This window comes from Nycticebus coucang, chromosome 9, assembly GCF_027406575.1.
Source record: "Nycticebus coucang isolate mNycCou1 chromosome 9, mNycCou1.pri, whole genome shotgun sequence".
NCBI lineage: Eukaryota > Metazoa > Chordata > Mammalia > Primates > Lorisidae > Nycticebus > Nycticebus coucang.
In genome coordinates, this window is record NC_069788.1 from 63634548 (window position 1) to 63657361 (window position 22814).

At 41.3% G+C, this 22814-nt stretch overlaps 1 pseudogene; it reads left to right on the top strand.

The window, feature by feature from the left end:
- Positions 1-531: 531 nt before the first annotated feature.
- Positions 532-22814, top strand: part of LOC128594733 (actin, cytoplasmic 1-like) — a 36008-nt pseudogene continuing 13725 nt past the window's right edge.

A 22814-nucleotide genomic window follows, 5' to 3' on the forward strand; every position in this document is an offset into this window, starting at 1 on the left:
GCAGGTCAGAAAGGAGGAGGGAACATGGGTCCTTGATGTTATGGAGCACTTAGCTGGCCATCCTAAGAATGCTCCTTCTTCCAGACCTCTTAATTTCTTTGATAATAAATCCCTTATTGTTTAAGCTTATCAAGTCTCTTTTTGATCCTTTGCTGTTTTTTATTTATTTATTTTTGTATCAGACAGTATCCCATCGGGTACAAAGAATCCTGAGTAGGAGGCTTCTGATTTATTGAACTGTGGTATTTCAAGTGTCAGTGTTGGTCCTGTCATGAAGACTGCATAGACACTGACAGAATGACATAAGGAGCCCAATAGGGCAGTAACAGGAGACAACATACAGTGAGTTTAGTTCCTTTGAGAAACAGACTTGTAAAGGTAGAGTGGAAGTCATCCACCCCGTCAGAGTCAAAACCAGCATCAGAAGAAGACTAGACAAGACCAGGTTTGGTTTCTTTCTTGAATCCTGTGAGTCCCTCGCCTCTACCCAAGGTGTGAGAGCCATGGTCCCCGAAAGAGAAAAATACAAACATGACAGCTGATTACACAATAAATGAGAAGAAACCAGCCAGTGAAGCTCGTACCTCACGTGCAGTCAGGTACCTCGGAGGTTCAGGTGTCAAGCATCTGGGGTTTACTGCATGCTTAGAAAAGGCGCTTTCTTTCCCAGGGCTTTAGTGTCCTCAACTATAAATTTATTAATAGTTTCTTCAACTGTAAATTGAGAAGGCTGGATTAAGTGACCATTCAGATTCATTTTAGCTCCAAAGTTAACTGATTGGGTCTACCAATTTCTAGAGGGGTAGAGTAGAGTAGATGATCATGCAGCATTTCCCTGTATGTATTACTCTAATTCTTGTTATAGTCATCATTAATACTAAAAAAGAGAGAGAGAGATACAGTGGTAAAAAGTAACAGCTCTGGGAACACACAAACCTGGGTTTAAATTCCACTTATTAGGAGTGCGATGTGGGTCGAGTTACTTAACCTCTCTAAACCTTGGTTTCCTCTCCTGCTATCTGAGGATGATAATATTAATAGTATCAACCCCCATTAAAGGCTTGTTATGAGGATTATTAAATGATCTATCAGATGTTAAAAGCTTAACTCATAGTAGGCATGTAATACACTGCTAGCTATCATTTATACAACAATAACATCTAGCCTTTTTAATACACATTACAGTTCATAAAGCACTGAGATTTTCTAACTCTCAAATTTGTATTCTTTATAATATAGCACATAGTCTCTCAAGATGAAATTGAGTATCCTAAAATGGGATAGAGAAAATGAGAAGAAAATATATATAAAGACAGCTGTGTTGTAGCAAACAAGCATAACATTGTAATAGTAGATATATTGCCCTAACACCATGTCCTATTCCATAAAGCTGCCTGTATTTGCCACTCCACTATCTCATTTGCTCCCCAACCCTGTAGGATAAGTAAGCAGTTAATAGTTTCCTATTCTTCAATAAGATTGGCTCTGTCCAAACCGGCATAGTAATATTTTTCTCCCTTCTGTAAAATGGTGATAATGAGCCTTGAGAGGAGACAGTATAGAGTCGGGCCAGACATTTGCTGCAGTCAGCTCACTTATCTAGGAAGAGGAGCAAAGCAGAAAACGTGCACCCAAAACATAGTGCTCTCATGAATTCAAAGTCATTTTTAAATGTACATAGTTCTTAGGTTAGGAGGGAAAGAGTGCAAAAATCATTATCTAAAAATAGAAATGGAAGCCCTTAAAAGTCTAGCAGTATATGTAGTGTTGAAGGGTAACAAAACAAAAAACAAAGAAAAGTGGGAGAAGGCTACAATTTAGATTTAAAAATGGTGGGAAAATATGTACACCATGGAATATTATGCAGCCTTAAAGAAAGATGGAGACTTTACCTCTTTCATGTTTACATGGATGGAGCTGGAACATATTCTTCTTAGTAAAGTATCTCAAAAATGGAAGAAAAAGTACCCAATGTACTCAGCCCTACTATGAAACTAATTTAGGGTTTGCACATGAAAGCTATAACCCAGTTACAACCTAAGAATAGGGGGAAGGGGGAAAGGGAGGGGAGGGTGGGGGGAGGTGGGTAGAGGGAAGGGGATTGGTGGGATTACACCAGCGGTGCATCTTACAAGGGTATATGTGAAACTTGGTAAACGTTCTGTGAAGCTAGTGAATGATGCCCCATGATTATATCAATGTACACAGCTATGATTTAATAAATAAATAAATAAATAAAAATGGTGGAAAAGGTAATGAAAGATATCTTCAACTCAATTGCAGTTGTTATCTGAAGGTCACAATAACCTTTAAGAAAGATAAGAATGAAAAGCCTTAAGAGACAAAGACCTAAGAAAAAAGAACACCGTGAGAGCTCACAGCAGAGAAGAATCTTCCTTTTGTCTCTTCTCAAAACCCTTAAATTCACCATATGTAAAAGGGCATGTGCAAAGGGGCTCTGTGGAAGAGGGACTGTATAGTGATAGTGTATTTGTTAGAATAATATTATGCATGTCTGCTATAAAAGCTCTCTTAATGTATATTTTCTCTCTATTTAAGGAGTCTGATACTCAGCTTTACAAAACCTGACAATAATGTTCATAAATTCAGCCTAGAAAAAGTACTACATACCTCATTGCTAAATATCACTATGGTCACCTTCAAAGTACTTCCCTTGGGAAGCTATGCACTGATGCCAGTGATTAGTCCACCCTTCAAAGCAATTTTGCAACTCATTTTCTGGAATGGCCATCAGAGCTATCATTATATTACTCTTGATGTGCTGAATGTATCAAAATGTCTTTATTTCAATTTCCTTCATCTTTAGGTGAAGAAAAAAGTCATTGAGGCAAGGTCTGGCGATTAGGGAGGGTGTTCCAATACGGTTATTTGTTTACTGGCTAAAAACTCCCTCACAGACAGTGCTGTGTGAGCTGGTGCATTGTCATGATGTAAGAGCCATGAGTTGTTGGTGAAAACTGCAGGTTGTTTTCGTCTAATCTTTTCATGTAGCCTTTTCAGCACTTCCAAGCAATAAACCTAGTTAACTGTCCAGTTGGTAGAAATTAATAATGAATTATCCCTCTGTTATTAAAAAAAAAAAAAAGGGTTAGTAACATCATTTGGACTTTTGATTTAGAGTGATGTAACATTTTTAGTTGCAGAGAATTGACTGACTTCCATTGTGCCCTTTAACACTTTGTTTCAGGGTCATATAGGTACACCCATGTTTCATCACCAGTGATAATGTGGCTCAAAATAACATCTTGCCTCTCCAAAATATTTTGGTAAATTTCAATTCTCCTTTGCTTTTGTTCATTGGCAAGCTCCGTCAGGACCATTTTTGCACATACCTTTCTCATGCAAGATTTTCAGTTAAGATTTTCCTACGTGGCTTCTCTATGAACATTTTCTTGGTCTGATATGCTTCTCATAGCCAGTCGATGATTTTGATGCACAGTTCAACTAATTTTTTCAATTTTTCATCAGTTCTGCTCGTTACTGGCTGCCCTGACCTCTCTTCATCAGTGACACTCTCTCTCTCCTCAGAAAAAATGTTTAATTCATTTTTACACTGCTGTTTTCTTCATGGCATTATCCCCATAAAGTTAGATTTCACATGTCCCTGCTTTCACTTCCACTCTTGCCAAGTTTGAAAGAAATTTAATGTTTGTTTGTTGCTATAATTCAGCTCTCACATGCTTTTGACAGCACACAAAAACATGCAACAACAATAATGAATGCTACTCAGCAAAACACCACCACACATTGACATGAACACACCCGGTGAGACACTGATAGGCCACAGCTCTGAAGCCTACTGAACTGTTTATACAATGCTGTCAATGTAAGCGCACCTGGCAAGTGCATGAACTTATGTCAGACCTCATATCTTGGAAGATTACATACTGTATTAGATAGATGGAATATTAAGACAGAAATTGGGGTTGCTGAGACAACTGAAGTTAATGTTCTCAAATTGGAAACTACTACAATTTAGGGAAACAGTGAAAGATCACAATTGGAACCTGGGATACAACTTGATAGGACCTTGAGACAGCATAAGGGCAGGACTCAGGCCCCTCACTCCTGACCATGGAAGTCAACATAACCTGGCCTAATCAGTTGCAGGAGAGCTGAAACAAATAGTTTCCTAATTGCCAGAATTCAGCATATACCCATATAAGGAAAGGGCTAAACCACTTTTCTTATAAGATTTTTCAGGACCACTGAAACAAGATGTAAGCAGTCCCTGAGTTACAAACACCTGACTAATGTAGAACCTGCCCTTAGGAATGGCGGCTATTACAGGTAATAGGTAAATGCACCTGTTCCACCTTACATACTAATTCAATTTAAGAACAAAACTACAGAATCTATTTGGTTCATAATCCAAGACTGCCTGTACTGATGTAAGCTGATAAGACACCTGTCTGCACAGAAACCAGACCTACCTGGATCTAACTGCCTCAAGCCAGAACAGATACCCAGACTGATCTTACACTGACTTTTTCTTTATTATAATTTCATTTTAATGCTAAAACATCATGCCCAGGGTGGAGATTTAACATGCTAATGAAACATATGTTGCATGAAAAAGTACATCATAGGACCATGTAAGTGCAAGAAAATCACCTCCAAGGGCTCACACGGCACCCTTTCCCCACCTAAGCTTGTTCAAAACTCTGCCCTTGGGGGCCAGGCTGAGGACTTTTTCCTTTGTGCTGTCTCTCCATGCTCAGAATAACCCCAATAAAATCTTGCCTGCAACTCCCTGTTCAGCCTCTTGTTAATTTCTGTTACACAAAAACCCAAGAGCCCACAGCAGTGATACAATTTCCTCCTACTGAATAAGAAAAGATAGAGGTGGGAGTTGTAGAGGTGTGTGATGCCCCAGGACTAGAATACAGGGCTAGAAGAGAGGTGAGTGAGGTGGGATAGAGGTCCCCTTCAACCCCCTCAAGGATAGTTATCAATACTATCTCCTCTCCTGCCCCCTCACAGACAGCTACCATTGCCTTTACCAAACTGAAGCCAAGGAGACCTCCCTCCCCAGGCCTTAATATATTAATAGAAGGCTAAATATTGAGCCTCATAGCTGAGACTCAGTAAGTATTTATGGAATGAACTAATGAACAATAATGTAGATGGCGTGTAGATATATACTCATGGCAGACACCCAGGGTGCCTCCAGGAGCCCAGACCAGAGAAGGTCTCTTCAAGCTCCTGAGCACACAATGACAAAATACAGTTTACCTAGGAAGGGTAACTAGATTGGTGAAGGTTCTAGAAGCTTTTAATTGCTTTAAGGAATAGAGGGAACTAGAGGTATTTAACCTAAAAATAGAGATCTCAAACTGCATTGATAATTTTCACAGGGATGTCTAAGGCACTACAGAAAAACAGGGAAGAGAGAGGGAAAGGTGGGACAATGGACCCCTAACCCAGCTGCAAAAGGAACAGGTCTGCTTTTAGCTGCTTTACATATTACACCACGGCATGAGGTTCACACCAAAGAGTGGTGGGCATAAGGAGTCCTCATGCTAATGAAGTTTAAGAATCACTGCCCATAGTACTATGATAGGAGTCTTTAAATAATTGGAAAGCTGCTGTATGGAAGAATATTTAGACTCACTATGGCCCTAGTCATCGGGAATAGTAGCACAAGGCAGGTCTTCAGTCACACAAGAAAAGTGACACCCAAGGGTCAGACCTGATTGTGAAAAGCTGTCTAGGTTCCGGCCCTACATAGTCCAGCATAGTCCAGCAAGGGCCGCTCAGGCCTGCAGGCCTGGTCAGAATGTTTCCAAGTTCTTCCCCACTCCAGATTCTGAAAAGGAACTAAGAGGCCCCAAAGTCAGGAGCTCAGAATCCAACTGCTGAATGGGTCTTGCTGCTGATTCCACCCTGGCCCAAGGTTGGGCTCTCGCTTTATTCCTCAGAAACCACGCATCGAGATTATATGCCAGTATTTGCAATGTCCTCACATACCCAAGCTTCACAAACTTCTGAGTCCTACAGCCAGTTCTCAGGAGACTGAGACACCATCATTTCAGAACCTTGCTTCCCATGTCCCTTTGTCATAGCCTGCCAGCTGCCTTGGGCTTCCCCACAGTGCCTGTTGACATGACGCCCTCAGGATGGCATCCCCCTCCCTCTGACACCTTCTCCCCAGCACCTAGCTCAAGCTCTCTTTGACACTCTCTCCCCTGCCCCCGGCTGGACCCATGCCCACTAGCTGCTACTTGGCTGTTCTGACACTTCATATGACTTTTCTCTGCGTGCCTGACATGGGGTACTTCATAAGTGGCCAGCCTCACCGGGAGACTATGATTATTGTCATATGCATAATCATATGCCTTTCTTTCCTTCTTAGAATGTCAACTCTGTGAAAAAGTGGTTATGTTCACAGGTATAACCCAAGTGTCTAAAACAGCACCTGGCACATAGTAAGTACTTAAGAGATTTTAGTTGTTGGCTTTGTTTAATTCCCTGATGCTGATCCTTTTGATTTGGCCTTGTACGCCATTGACCAAACAAACTCTACAATAAACATTACCTTATTGTATACCTGTCATACAAAACCTCCCCTCCCTGGGGACAGAAAAGGGATATCAGAGCATCAGCAAGGTAGTGAGGAACGTGACTATACTGGATGCTTTCCAAGGCCCTTTACTATTTATCAGGGACAATAGTCCTGGAGATAATTTATCATCTCCATATGAAGATGTCTGTACACTCTTAATTCAGAAAGAAAATCAACCGCCCTCGATTGACTGCAATAACCATCCACTGCCCATATCCACCATACCCTAGTAATGAGATAGCGCTCATAAAAAATATCCCCTGACAGCCTGGCCAGGACCCCATGCTGTGACCCAGTATAAAAATCAGGCTGGCTTGGTCATATCCCTCCTTCGGCACAAGGGCTGAACACCAAAAGACTAGAGTTGATACAGGTTCACCTGATGCTAAAGGAAAAAACCATGATGCATCTCTTTCAGGGCAAAGTTAAGAGGGAGCAGGAACTAAAAAGAAAGAAAGACCAAGAATAAAAAAAATAGTATACACAGAAGATGAAAAAGTAAGCCAGTTGGAAGAGAAACAGACACACTGATAGGAGCCTGGTGCGGCCAAGAGCAGCCAGGTCTCCTGCTGAGCTTCCCCTGGAGCAGTTCAGTGACAGCTGCCCCCACTCTCCCCCTTCTTGAGCTTCCCAGTGGGTGGGCTTCTGAGTACAGGGCTCCTTAGAATAAACACTTCATTGTCTGAAGTACACTGTTAATCCTTGCCACCAAAACAGCCTAATAAAAGCAGGTTGTGATTGGGGAAATGTTGCAGTTTCCTGTCATTTCTGTTAACCTTATGGCCTATAACAAAACAAATTTATGGTCTTCTAATTCTGGAGGTCAGAATTCTGAAAGGGGTTTCATTGGGCTAAAATCAAGACATTAGAAGTGTTGCATTCCACCTGAAGGTCCTAGGAAAGGACTTGTGTCCCTGCCTTTTCCAGTTTCTGGAGGGGGCTTATATTTCTTGGTTGGAAGGCTCTAGCCCTCACCTGTATCACTCTAAACTGCTTTCATCACCACTTCTCCTCCAGGCTCCCGCCTCCCTTTCTCCCTTGTAGGGAACCTTGTGTTTACATTGGACCCATCTAGGTAATCCAGCATACTCTTCTCATTTCAAGGTCCTTAACCTACATCCTATCTTAAAATTCCTTTTTGCGGGGGAGAGAGCAAGATGGCGGCCGAGTGACAGTTTCCTTGCATCTGGGCACCATGAGTCTGGGGAGATAGGACTCCAGGCATCTCTGGCTGCTGGGATCTGCCTATCATCACCCCTGTGAGGATACAGGGAGTCAGCGAGAGATTTCTGGACCCCAAGAGGAGGACTAAAACAGTGGAAAACTGGCAAGTGATCGCATGTGTTCAATCAGTCTAAACCCGCCCACAACTGTAAGTTCAGTAGCAGCAATACTGCAAACTGGAAAGGCCTTACCTGTGAACTGTTCTGGTGTCTTTGGACTTGGCACTCAGTTGAACTGCCTTGGGGAGAGCCTGAGCGGGAGTGCAGAGAACTTTGGCTGTTGTCTAGGGCCCCAGTCTGAGTTGCTGAGCCAGATGGAGTTAATAGTGTTTGGCTGTGGGCCACAGGGAGCCATTGTGAGTGATCTGCCATGGCAAGCTCCGCCCTCAGGGTCGCAGAGCTAGAATCCGGGTGGGAGCTGGTAACCTAGTGACTGAGTAGCCTAAGGGTGGGGTCTGAGCCGCCTTGCAGCCCTAACCCTCAGGGGTAGACTGAGACCGGTTTTGGCACACTGGGTAAGTGGATATAGCCACTTCAGCACTGATTCCAGCAACAAGCACTTTCCTGGGAAAGCTTCTGCTCAGCAAGTTTACAAGTTCAAAGAGCTTTTAAGTGGGCTGAAGAGAGATTTAGGGTGTCTACCTGCTGGGGTTTGAGAAATCAGCAGCCTCCAGTCGTATCAGAACTGTGATTAACATCTCGTACCCCAGAAGACCACGTGTTGCCCAGACAATATTCAACAACATATATATATACTACTTTGTTTTTGGTTGTGTGTTTCTTTGTTTGTTTGTTTGTTTTTTGCTTTGGTTGTTTTTTTGTTCATTTTGATGCTGTTGATGTTGTTTTGTTTTTTAATTTTAACCTTTTCCATACAGATCTTTTTTCTTTCTCAATTTTTCTAGTTTAATTATAATTTCCCATTGCTGCCTTTCTCAATAACTAGAACTTCATTTTTGCTAGTGTTTCTACCACTATTATTTGGTTTTTCACCCAATTTTATCCTGTAAAGTTCTCTGTTTGCTTGTTTTGGTTTCATTTATACCATTTTTGTCTTCCCTCTCTACTTGGTGGAGGTGGGGTACTGTGTCTGATCAGGTTAGCAAAGAGCTGCTGACCTCAAGGGAACCACCCAACTGGGCACCCCCAAAAGGTGGGTTTTTTTTAAGGTTGTGTCAAAGTACCCTACTGTACACCTATATTGCTCTGTCTCCCTCTTTCTGTGCCTCTCTTCTTTTTGTCAATATTCCTTTTACCCACCCCGTCTCCTTTCTCTATTTTTTTTTTCTTTTCACTCAGTCCTCCTTTCTTTCATCCCTTTCGTGCTCTTCAACCTTCTCACCCTTCTGGTCCTGTACCAAAAGGACTCACTGAACCTTTAGTCCACAGGCATGAGAACTTAAAGAGCAAGAGGAAGTGAAAGGAAAATTAGGGTGAGGAAACAGATAAAAGAAATCACTCATGAGGAAGAATCAGCAGAAAACTCCAGGCAACATAAAGAACCAGTCGAGAACAACCCCGCCAAGGGACCATGAGGTAGCTACTGCAGAGGATTCCACTTATAAAGAAATGTTAGGAATGACAGAAAGGGAATTTAGAATACACGTGATGAAAACAATGAAAGAAATGATGGAAACAATGAAGGAAACTGCTAATAAAGTGGAAAATAACCAAAAAGAAATCCAAAAACAGAATCAAATAAGAGATGAATGATATGAAGAATATAAAAAGGATATAGCAGAGCTGAAGGAACTGCAACAATCAATTAGGGAACTTAAAGATGCAATGGAAAGTATCAGCAACAGGTTAGACCATGCAGAAGAAAGAATTTCAGAGGTAGAAGACAAAGTTCTTGAAATAACTCAGATAGTAAAAGAGGCAGAAAAGAAGAGAGAGAAAGCACAACGTTCACTGTCAGAATTATGGGACTTTATGAAGCGTTCCAACATATGAATTATACGAATCCCAGAAGGGGAAGAAGAATGCCCCAGAGGAATGGAAGCCATACTAGAGAATATTATAAAAGAAAATTTCCCAAATATCATCAAAGATTCTGACACACTGCTTTCAGAGGGATATCGGACCCCAGGTCGCCTCAACTCTAACCGAGCTTCTCCAAGACACATTGTGATGAACCTGTCCAAAGTCAAGACAAAAGAAAAGATTCTGCAAGCTGCCAGGAGTAAGCGCCAGTTGACCTTCAGGGGCAGATCCATCAGAGTGACTGCAGACTTCTCTAATGAAACTTTCCCAGCAAGAAGACAATGGTCATCTACTTTTAATCTACTTAAACAGAACAATTTCCAGCCCAGAATTCTGTACCCTGCTAAGCTAAGCTTCAAAATTGATGGATAAATCAAATCATTTATGGATATACAACATTGAGGAAATTCACCACAACGAGACCAGCTCTAGAGGAAATACTTCAACCTGTTCTGCACACTGATCACCACAATGGATCAGCAGCAAAGTAAGAACTCAGAAATTAAAGGACAGAACCTAACCTCCACATTGATGCAAAAGATAAAACTAAGCAATGGACTCTCACAAAATAAGATGAATAGAATACTACCACACTTATCAATTATCTCAATAGATGTTAATGGCTTGAATTCCCCACTGAAGAGACATAGATTGGCTGACTGGATGAAAAAACACAAGCCATCCATTTGCTGTCTGCAAGAAACACACCTGGCTTCAAAAGACAAATTAAAGCTCCGAGTCAAGGGTTGGAAGACAATTTTTCAGGCAAATGGAATTCAGAAGAAAAGAGGAGTTGCAATCTCATTTTCAGATACATGTGGATTTAAAGCAACTAAAGTCAAAAAAGACAAAGATGGTCACTTTATATTGGTCAAGGGAAAAATACAACAAGAAGACATTTCAATTCTAAATATCTATGCACCCAATTTAAATGCTCCCAGATTCTTGAAACAGACCTTACTCGGTCTGAGCAATATGATATCTGATAATACCATAATAACAGGGGACCTTAACACTCCTCTTACACAGCGGGACAGATCCTCTAAACAGAAATTAAACAAGGATATAAGAGATTTAAATGAGACCCTAGAACAACTGTGCTTGATAGACGCATATAGAACACTCCATCTCAAAGATAAAGAATATATATTCTTCTCATCACCCCATGGAACATTCTCCAAAATTGATCATATCCTGGGACACAAAACAAATATCAACAGAATCAAAAGAATTGAAATTTTACCTTGTATCTTCTCAGACCATAAGGCACTAAAGGTGGAACTCAACTCTAAAAAAAACTCTCGACCCCACCCAAAGGCATGGAAATTAAACAATCTTCTGTTGAATAACAGATGGGTGCAGGAAGAAATAAAACAGGAAATCATTAACTTCCTTGAGCATAACAACAATGAAGACACAAGCTACCAAAACCTGTGGGATACTGCAAAAGCAGTTTTGAGAGGAAAATTCATCGCTTTAGATGCCTACATTCGAAAAACAGAAAGAGAGCGCATCAACAATCTCACAAGCCATCTTATCGATTTGGAAAAAGAAGAACAATCTAAGCCTAAACTCAGTAGAAGAAAAGAAATATCCAAAATCAAATCAGAGATCAATGAAATTGAAAACAAAAGAATCATTCAGAAAATTAATGAAACAAGGAGTTGGTTTTTTGAAAAAATAAATAAAATAGATAAACCATTGGCCAGACTAACGAGGAATAGAAAAGTAAAATCTCTAGTAACCTCAATCAGAAATGATAAAGGGGAAATAATAACTGATCCCACAGAGATACAAGAGATCATCTCTGAATACTACCAGAAACTCTATGCCCAGAAATTTGACAATGTGAAGGAAATGGATCAATATTTGGAATCACACCCTCTCCCTAGACTAAGCCAGGAAGAAATAGACCTCCTGAACAGACCAATTTCAAGCACTGAGATCAAAGAAACAATAAAAAATCTTCCAACCAAAAAATGCCCTGGTCCAGATGGCTTCACTCCAGAATTCTATCAAACCTTCAAGGAAGAGCTTATTCCTGTACTGCAGAAATTATTCCAAAAAATTGAGGAAGAAGGAATCTTCCCCCAACACATTCTATGAAGCAAACATCACCCTGATACCAAAACCAGGAAAAGACCCAAACAAAAAGGAGAATTCCAGACCAATCTCACTCATGAATATAGATGGGAAAATTCTCAACAAAATCCTAGCCAATAGATTACAGCTTATCATCAAAAAAGTCATTCATCATGAGCAAGTAGGCTTCATCCCAGGGATGCAAGGCTGGTTTAACATACGCAAGTCCATAAACGTTATCCACCATATTAACAGAGGCAAATATAAAGATCATATGATCCTCTCAATAGATGCAGAAAAAGCATTTGATAAAATCCAGCATCCTTTTCTAATTAGAACACTGAAGAGTATAGGCATAGGTGGCACATTTCTAAAACTGATCGAAGCTATCTATGACAAACCCACAGCTAACATTTTCCTGAATGAAGTAAAACGGAAAGCTTTTCCTCTTAGAACTGGAACCAGACAAGGTTGTCCTCTGTCACCTTTACTATTCAACATAGTGCTGGAAGTTCTAGCCAATACAATTAGGCAAGACAAGGAAATAAAGGGAATCCAAATGGGAGCAGAGGAGGTCAAACTCTCCCTCTTTGCTGATGACATGATCTTATACTTAGAGAACCCCAAAGACTCAACCACAAGACTCCTAGAAGTCATCAAAAAATACAGTAATGTTTCAGGATATAAAATCAATGTCCACAAGTCAGTAGCCTTTGTGTACACCAATAACAGTCAAGATGAGAAGCTAATTAAGGACACAACTCCCTTCACCATAGTCTCAAAGAAAATGAAATACCTAGGAATATACCTAATGAAGGAGGTGAAGGACCTCTATAAAGAAAATTATGAAATCCTCAGAAAGGAAATAGCAGAGGATTTTAACAAATGGAAGAACATACCTTGCTCATGGATGGGCAGAATCAACATTGTTAAAATGTCTATACTTCCCAAAGCAATCTACCTATTCAATGCCATTCCTATCAAAATACCAACATCGTACTTTCAAGATTTGGAAAAAATGATTCTGTGTTTTGTATGGAACCGGAAAAAACCCCGTATAGCTAAGGCAGTTCTTAGTAATAAAAATAAAGCTGGGGGCATCAGCATACTAGACTTTAGTCCGTACTACAAAGCCATAGTAGTCAAGACAGCATGGTACTGGCACAAAAACAGAGACATAGACACTTGGAATCGAATTGAAAACCAAGAAATGAAACTAACATCTTACAACCACCTAATCTTCGATAAACCAAACCAGAACATACCATGGGGGAAAGACTCCCTATTCAATAAATGGTGTTGGGAGAACTGATGTCTACATGTAAAAGACTGAAACTGGACCCACACATTTCCACACTCACAAAAATTGATTCAAGATGGATAAAGGACTTAAATTTAAGGCATGAAACAATAAAAATTCTCAAAGAAAGCATAGGAAAAACACTGGAAGATGTTGGCCTGGGGAAAGACTTCATGAAGAAGACTGCCATGGCAATTGCAACAACAACAAAAACAAACAAATGGGACTTCATTAAACTGAAAACCTTCTGTACAGCTAAGGAGACAATAACCAAAGCAAAGAGACAACCTACACAATGGGAAAGGATATTTGCATATTTTCAATCAGACAAAAGCTTGATAACTAGGATCTATAGAGAACTCAAATTAATCCACATGAAAAAAGCCAACAATCCCATATATCAATGGGCAAGAGACATGAATAGAACCTTCTCTAAAGATGACAGACGAATGGCTAACAAACACATGAAAAAATGTTCATCATCTCTATATATTAGAGAAATGCAAATCAAAACAACCCTGAGATATCATCTAACCCCAGTGAGAATGGCCCACATCACAAAACCTCAAAACTGCAGATGCTGGCATGGATGTGGAGAGAAGGGAACACTTTTACACTGCTGGTGGGACTGCAAACTAGTACAACCTTTCTGGAAGGAAGTATGGAGAAACCTCAAAGCACTCAAGCTAGACCTCCCATTTGATCCTGCAATCCCATTACTGGGCATCTACCCAGAAGGAAAGAAATCCTTTTATCATAAGGACACTTGTACTAGACTGTTTATTGCAGCTCGATTTACAATCGCCAAAATGTGGAATCAGCCTAATGCCCACCAACCCAGAAATGGATTAACAAGCTGTGGTATATGTATACCATGGAATACTATTCTGCCATTAAAAAAAATGGAGACTTTACATCCTTCGTATTAACCTGATGGAAGTGGAAGACATTATTCTTAGTAAAGCATCACAAGAATGGAAAAGCATGGGACAGCTCCTGTGGCTCAGTCGGTAAGGTGCCAGCCCCATATACTAAGGGTGGTGGGTTCAAACCCGGCCCCGGCTGAACTGCAACCAAAAAATAGCTGGGCATTGTGGCAGGCACCTGTAGTCCCAGCTACTCGGGAGGCTGAGGCAAGAGAATCACTGAAGCCCAGGAGCTGGAGGTTGCTGTGAGCTGTGTGATGCCACGGCACTCTACCGAGGGCCATGAAGTGAGACTCTGTCTCTACAAAAAAAAGAAAAAAGAATGGAGAAGCATGAATCCTATGTACTCAATTTTGATATGAGGACAATTAATGACAATTAAGGTTATGGGGGGGAGGAAAAGCAGAAAGAGGGATGGAGGGAGGGGGGTGGGGCCTTGGTGTGTGTCACACTTTTTGGGGGCAAGACATGATTGCAAGGGGGACTTTACCTAACAATTGCAATCAGTGTAACCTGGCTTATTGTACCCTCAATGAATCCCCAACAATAAAAAAAAAAAAAAAAGAAACCTTAAAAAGAAAAAAATTCCTTTTGGCATCTAAAGTAACATATTCTGAAGTTTTGGGGACTAGGATATGGGCCTCAATGGGGGCCAATATTCTGACTACTACAGGGAACAAAGGACAATGCCCCTAACAGCAAAGTAGACTGAGCCCTTGCACATATCCACAAAATTAGACAACAGCTAGCAGAGGGCTGCTTACGTTTCAAAGGGTTTAAGATGGGAAGGAACAGAGGTGGCAAACAAGCCTCTCAGAAGCATCTGCTGAAGAGGAGAGAGGCTTCTCTATATTGTCAAGGCTGACGCCCAGATCTTATATTAGAATGGGGGAGGGGAGCATTAATTTGTAATGCAAGGTGAGAGTTCGCCCTGTTGGAACAAAGTCATATCAGCATTGCAGTGAATAAGCAAACAATCTAGTGAGAGTGAGGCCGACCAGAGCTGCAGACTGAGATTGGTGTGGCCCCACCTTTGCTTTCTCATTACAGAAACGTGGTTAGCTATGTTTCACTCAGAAGATCCACTGACAGCCTGGATGGATGTGCACACTGTGTAATTACAGGGCTCTCAGAAATGACAGGGTGGGAAGAGGCGGGCATACATGATAAGAAAGAAAATAATGTCTGGTCACAGTGGTGACTGACAGCACGGGGCTGTAGCGTCATGCCTGGGTAGGACAAGGGAAGACGCAGGAAGGAGGGAAGGCGCCCCTGTTCCTCCTGAGTCACTTTCTTTTGAGCCCTTGTTTAGGCCTTTTATCTATTATAGAAGGAGTCTCAGGTGCCTTCCTTAGCTTTTAGCTGGAAGAAGCCCTAGGGGCCTGGCATCTTATGAAATCCAGGAGTGGTTGGTTTAAGAAGCAGAAATGCTTCCAAAAAAAATACCACCCCATGTATGGTATTAGGAAGTGAGGCCTTTGGGGAGAAATTAGGATTAGATGAGTCCCCACTAGCGGAGCCCTCATACATGGGATTAGGACTCTTACCAGAGTCAGGAAAGAGCTTTCTTCCCGCTGCTCCCCACTGCATGTGGATGTGAGAACGCTGCAGTCTGCAGCCAGAAGAGAGGCCTTCAGCAGAATCTGACCATGCTGGCACCCTGATCTCGGACTCCCACCCTCCAAAACTATGAGAAATAAATTTCTGCTGTTTATAATGCACTACTCAGTATATAGTATTTTGCTGTAGCAGTCCACCCTGACTAACCCAGACCCCGGGCAGCTAAGCATAGCATCTTCAGAAGTCAGCGATTATTCAGCTGCATCCAGGGGTGGGCATATTCAGCCCTGCCAGTCCTGCAGTATAGGAAGCCCAGACAGATGCTGCTGGAAGGGTTCCAGACAGGTTTGCAAAGACGATTACGTCGGCGTTATTCAAACAAGCTTATTCTTCTCAATGTGACACTGAGGTGGCTGCAGGGCTGTAGGGCTTGCCGTAATACTTTCAGTCTCAAAAGGAACTGCATTTGGTTAAACAGAGATCACTTAAAGATCCAGAACTTTCAGACTGAGCTATGAAGTCAGAGTTCATTGAACTTTCCATTTTGACATTTTTAGGTCACTGGGATCTCTGTACTAATACTGACCCAGTCAAAACCAGGGTAGTAACTTCTGTCTGTAAATACATTTCCCGGTCCACCAATAATCCATGAAATATAACGTCTGTGTGTGGGAGGCAGGCTCTGCACAATTTCCTGCCGTTTTTAGTTTCTTTATCAACTCTTGGTGGCCCTGGTGTTTGTCAGACAAGTATTCTGTTTTCCCATTTTGATTAGTCCTGATGACAGAATAGCAAGAAAACATCTCATGTAACAAAGGAGATTGGAAAGATAGCGGAGATGGGAGGAGTGAAAGAAAATCGCCTTTTACCTGATGAAACAACCTAAGGCAATTTGGAGTAAAAAGGACAGCTTGTCTGACCTACCAGAGCCTAGAACTGAGCTAATTTCCTCCCAGCATGTGGCTTCCCTGAATTCCCGAGAAAAGAAGTCAGAGAGAAATAATCAATTCTGTGCTCCGAGATAGATTTATTCTGACAAGGGAGCCATACGAAAGAGGAATGACTACATGTAGTACAGCTCCTAAATAGAAGCACAGTGGAGTGATGCATCTATTACAGGCTACCGGATGGAAATAGCCATGCTTAGCAGAGAGGCTCACAAAGCCTGGAAGAGGAGATACGTGTACTCTCTGATCTAATTCCAAATGCTGTGTCTTCAGCAAAATGCCAGAGGCGAAGACCTTGAGGAAGAATAATGAAGTGGCATCTAGGAAACCAAAGCAACACTATTTTGAGGCCAAACATGTCCTAAATACTCTACCACAGTAACATTAAATAAAGATTATAGGGAAGGAAGAGAGAATTATTTTTCCTATCTGCTATGGTGGACAGAAAAATATACCCTCCTCCCTAAAGATTTCCACCTTCTAATGCCCAGAACCTGTGACTACGTTAGGATGGCAAAGGGGAAGTAAGGGAGCCGACGGAGCTAAGATTGCTCATCAGGTTGTCACTGGATGAAGAGGGCCCAGCTGCCTGTCACCATCAGCCAATATGCAGAGATGGGGATAGGGCCACCAAACTTTGTCAGAAGACTGGGATTCTGAAGAACAGTGAGGGTAGCCTAAGACTGTGCTGTTCTTCCATTTCCAAAATTATAGTTTTATACATTTAAGTTCAAAGTGAAGACCATGTTAACCCTTATCTTAAACAATAATCAGCAGAACTCATGACCCATAGTAAATAATAATCAGTATAACCCATGACCCAAACCAACATTCCAATTTAGAAGTTACTCTCCTAAACCAATTGCCCTGAACTACTCAAAATATTCATCTCTAGGTTAAAACCAAATCTACAAAGCAACAAGAATGGGAGACATGAGGTGAAGGTTGGGTAGGACCTAAACAATTTAGATCAGCTGCATCATGTTGGCCCTACCCTGACAAGCTCCAACTTATTTCCACCACATGCGCTCACAAGGTGACCCTGAGATAGGGAAATTGTCCTGGGTTATCTGGGTGGGCCCAAGATAATCACAAGCCTTAAAGGTGCAAGTGGGAACCAGAACAGAAGGTTGGTGTGATGACGTGATGTAATAGATGACTTGGTCAGCTTGCAGATGTGAACTGAGGGATGTGGGCAGCCTGTAGGACCTGGGGTGAAAAAAGGAAACGCGTTGTTCCCCAGAGCCTCTGGAAGGAATGCAGCCTAGTGGGTAACTTGATTTCAGCCCAGTGAGGGCCATTTTAAATGAATTTCTGACCTCCAGAATTATAAAATGATGAATTTGTGCTATTTGAAGCCACTAAGTTTACATAATGTGTTTTAGCAGTGATAGGAAATTCATACAGCTGCCCAGTAGAAGAATGTTGTAGATGTCTGAACCAGATGAGTACTAGATGCAGATGTCATGCTCCCGGCAGGAAAATGTCCGAGTCCTTGAGAAACTCTAAGCAGTTGTTGGAAGAAAATATTTTCAGACTCATTGATTTTAACTCTTCTGACTGTTAAACTGGGGGAGTCTGAACTATGCAGAGGGCCCACTCTAAAGCAGTTGAAGAATAAACCCGACCTCCAGTGAGGTAGAGGGACCCCCACTATGGACTGAGAATTAGCAATAAAGGGATCTTCCTGACAATCTTGGCCTCTGTTCTAAGAAAGATCTGAGATGTGCCACAGTGTTTGGGGGGGTTTTAAGGCATTTTTTAAGTAACAAGATCTTACTCTGTCACCAAGTCTAGAATGCAGTGGCACAATCATAACTACTGCAGCCTTGAACTCCTGTGCTCAAGTATTCCTCCTGCCTCAGCCTTCAAGTAGCTGAAGGTGTTCCTACAGGTGTGTGCTACTGCTACCACACTGGGCTAATATTTTTTTTTTTTTTTTTTTTGTAGAGACAGAGTCTCACTGTACCGCCCTCGGGTAGAGTGCCGTGGCGTCACACAGCTCACAGCAACCTCTAACTCTTGGGCTTATGCGATTCTCTTGCCTCAGCCTCCCGAGCAGCTGGGACTACAGGCGCCCGCCACAACGCCCGGCTATTTTTTGTTGCAGTTTGGCCGGGGCTGGGTTTGAACCCGCCACCCTCGGCATATGGGGCCGGCGCCCTACTCACTGAGCCACAGGCGCTGCCCTGGGCTAATATTTTTTAATTTTTTGTAAAGATGGTGCCTTGTTACGTTGCCCCACCCTGGTCTTGAACTCCTGGCCTCAAGTGATCCTCTTGCCTTGGCCTCCCAAAATGCTAAGATTACATGTGTGAGCCACTGTGTGAGCCTATTTTGTTTTAAAACCTGAATTTCATATGTGTGAAAACCAAGGTGTAGCAGATATTTGCTATTTGCTATGTGCTATTTATTTGCTATGTGCTATTTATTTGCTATTGGTAGCAAATAAAAGGTCATTTCTCATTTTTCCTTGCTAAGAGAACCCCCATTTGGCTTTGGTATCTACTTCTCTTCAGGTCCAGTGGTAACTGATATACGCCCATAATACCAGTCACAGGTTGCCTTTTTCCATGACAGGTGTCACCATGGGTATGTGATGCATTCTAGCCAACAAGCTCTGAAGGGAAGTCAGCTCAAAGCTTCTGGGGAAAGTTCTCTTCAAACTTGAAGAGACTCAAGGAAAAGAAGGGCCTCTTTCAGGCTCTGGATGTTGTTGTGATAAGGAGGTGATTTCTGGAGTTACGAGCCATCATCTCCAGGCCATGAAGGCATGAGACTGAGAACAAGACCATATGTAAAGGACAGCAGAGAGGAAAGACACCCACACCCCTGATGAGGCTGTGTAGCCCCTGAACTAACCAATTCCAGAGCTTCCCTACTTCAGACTTTTTATTTATGAAATTACAAATCTCAGAGGTTTTCTGTTGGTTGCAATGAAAAGTATCCCACCTGTTGAACAGATGGCTAATTAACATCCTTAAAACATAAAACTTAATGAGAAAAAGATGCCTATTTCAAGATTTTTTTTAATTAAGCAAAAGAACGGATAATTCTCAAATGGAGAAAAACATGTAGTCAACATTTGAGGAAGTATTCAAATTTACTAATACTCAAGCAAAAGCCAATAAAAATAACAAGATACTATTTTTTTTTTTTGGCCTTTAAATAGATGAAATCATTGTACTAATGATGACATCTTATATTGTTAGTGGTTTAGGAAGTGTGTACTTTTTATGGAAAATGTATGAGGACTCAACTTTCTGAAGGACAATTTAGTCACACATGATAGAGAAGAACCCTGCTGTCTGGATCAGAGTTTAGAATAATCCAGGCAGGGAACACCCTTCTTCTCTAATAGCCATTTAAATTCATTTACTTGCTGGGAAGCTAGAAGCTATCCAGAACTGTGTCCTCATGTGGATTCCAAAGCCAAAGTTCAAACATGTTTTGTTTGTAAGCTTAGATGGGAACCACCTGAAGGTAAGTTCTAGGAGGAAATATAGTGTCCCGGGAAGGAAATCTCCCATGAGGAAGAAGAAGCAAACAGACTTTTCTTTTTTAATTAATTTATTAAATCATAGCTGTGTACATTAATGTGACCATGGGGCACCATACACTGGTTTTATAGACCGTTTGACACATTTTCATCATACTGGTTAACATAGCCTTCCTGGCATTTTCTTAGTTATTGTGTTAAGACATTTACATTCTACATTTACTAAGTTTCACATATACCCTTGTAAGATGCACCAGAGGTGTAATCCCACCAATCACCCTCCCTCTGCCCTCCTCCCTCCTCTCTCCCCTCCCTCTCCCCCTTCCCCATATGCTTAGGTTATAACTGGGTTATAGCTTTCATGTGAAATCCATAAATTAGTTTCATAGTAGGGCTGGGTACATTGGATACTTTTTCCTCCATTCTTAAGATACTTTACTAAGAAGAATATGTTCCAGCTCCATCCATGTAAACATGAAAGAGGTAAAGTCTCCATCTTTCTTTAAGGCTGCATAATATTCCATGGTGTACATATACCACAATTTATTAATCCATTTGTGGATCAATGGGCACTTGGGTTTTTTCCATGACTTAGGAATTATGAATTGGGCTGCAATAAACACTCTGGTACAAATATCTTTGTAATGATGTGATTTTTGGTCTTCTGGGTATATACCTAATAGAGGAATTATAGGATTGAATGGCAGATCTATTTTTAGATCTCTAAGTGTTCTCCAAACATCTTTCCAAAAGGAATGTATTAATTTGCATTCCCACCAGCAGTGTAGAAGTGTTCCCTTTTCTTCACTTCCATGCCAACATCTCTGGTCTTGGGATTTTGTGATATGGGCTAATCTTTCTGGAGTTAGATGATATCTCAAAGTAGTTTTGATTTGCATTTCTCTGATGATTAAAGATGATGAGCATATTTTTATATGTCTGTAGGCCGTGCGTCTGTCTTCTTCAGAGAAGTTTCTCTTCAAGTCCCTTGCCCAGCCTGCGATGGGATCACTTATTCTTTTCTTGCTTATACGTTTGAGTTCTCTGTGGGTTCTGGTTATTAAACCTTTGTCGGAGACATAACCTGCAAATACCTTCTCCTATTCTGAGGGCTATAGAAGCAAACAGACTTATCAGGCCACAGGGTTTCTGAATAGAGGCCTACTGTTTCCAAGCACATTGAGAGTGCACAAGCACTTGGACCTGTCTGGACCCAGCCACCTGGGATGTTCTAGGGTAAAAGGAACTGCCTTTAAAACCAGAGATCATTTATATAAGGGTTGTAACCCTGCATGTCCCAAGAGTCTGAGTTACATTAGCAGAGAGAAAGGAAGGTGGGCCTCAGCAGCCAATGGAAGCAGCTCCACAGCAGCCCAAGTGCAACTGGCAGGGCGGCCACCTATGTGTCCCAAGGGACCTCAGCGCCATGATGAGGCACCCTCTGGGCTCTCCTTGGTGGGCTAGAGAGGAAAAGGAAGTCAAGAAGGAGGCTTACATGGCTGCAGCTTCAGAAGCTGCAGCCATGTAAGCCTCCTTCTTGAAGAAAAGACCTCAAGCTAGTAAAAGTCACACCTTTCACTAGACTTTACGTATGCCCGTATGCTTCAGAGACTTGAGTAGCATTCTCTACATCAGAAGACACAAGTCTCCATGCTATTTGAACTGGTAATTCTGCTTCTTGAAACTTAGCCCAAGAAAATAAAGATTCACACCAAGATTATTGTACAGAATAGTCGTCATTGTAGTTTTATAATAGCAAAATCCTGAACAACCAAAATGTTCAAGTATTAGTGAAGGGCAGTGCACGTAGCTCAGTGTTTAAGGTGCCAGTCATATACACTGAGGCTAGTGGGGTCAAACCCAGCATGGACCAGCTAAAACAACAAGGACAACTGCAACACAAAAATAGCCAGGCGTTACGGCAGGTGCCTATAGTCCCAGCTACTTGGGAGGCTGAAGCAAGAGAATTGCTTATGCCCAAGAGTTTGAGGTTGCTGTGAGCTGTGATGCCATAGTACTCTACCCAGGGTGACAGCTTGAGACTCTGTCTCAAAAGAAAACAATAATAATAATTGATGAGGGGCTACATAATTTATGACATCTTCTTTAAAAGTTATGTTTCTACAAAAGCATACATTAAAAAATGTTAAAAATTAAGAAAAAAACTAATAAAAGAAAGAACTATTAAGTTCAAGCATTAGCATGTTATGATCTTAATTTTATTTTTTAAAAAGTGAAGAAAGACTGGAAGTTTACATAGCCAGATTTTTTTATAATAATTAACTCAAGATGCAGGATTTTACTTTTCATTCTTTTAAGGGAGGGTCTTCATTTTATTTTTTATGTTTTATAATTGTTTCACCATGAATGTGAATTTTTTTTTTTTTTTGGAAGAGAGGGAGGAGAAGGGAAGGAAAGGGAGGAGGAGAGGAGGGAAGAAGGGAGGAAAAAACCCTGAATGTGAATTTTGAAAACAATAAGAAGTTATCATAAAGTTAAGAGAACTCTATGATAATGAGTTTGAAAATTCCCATTCAAAATATTATATTTTAAAACTTATCACTTTAAGAAAAAGAATAGAACAAATAGTGGTGGGGATCATGTCCAGACAGAGAGTAAATTTGACATTGAAGTTCTCTTCTGTTAATCAATCTGCAGGACAAAACATAAGGAGATTGCATTTGGAAGTGTTAGATGTCTGGGAGGTG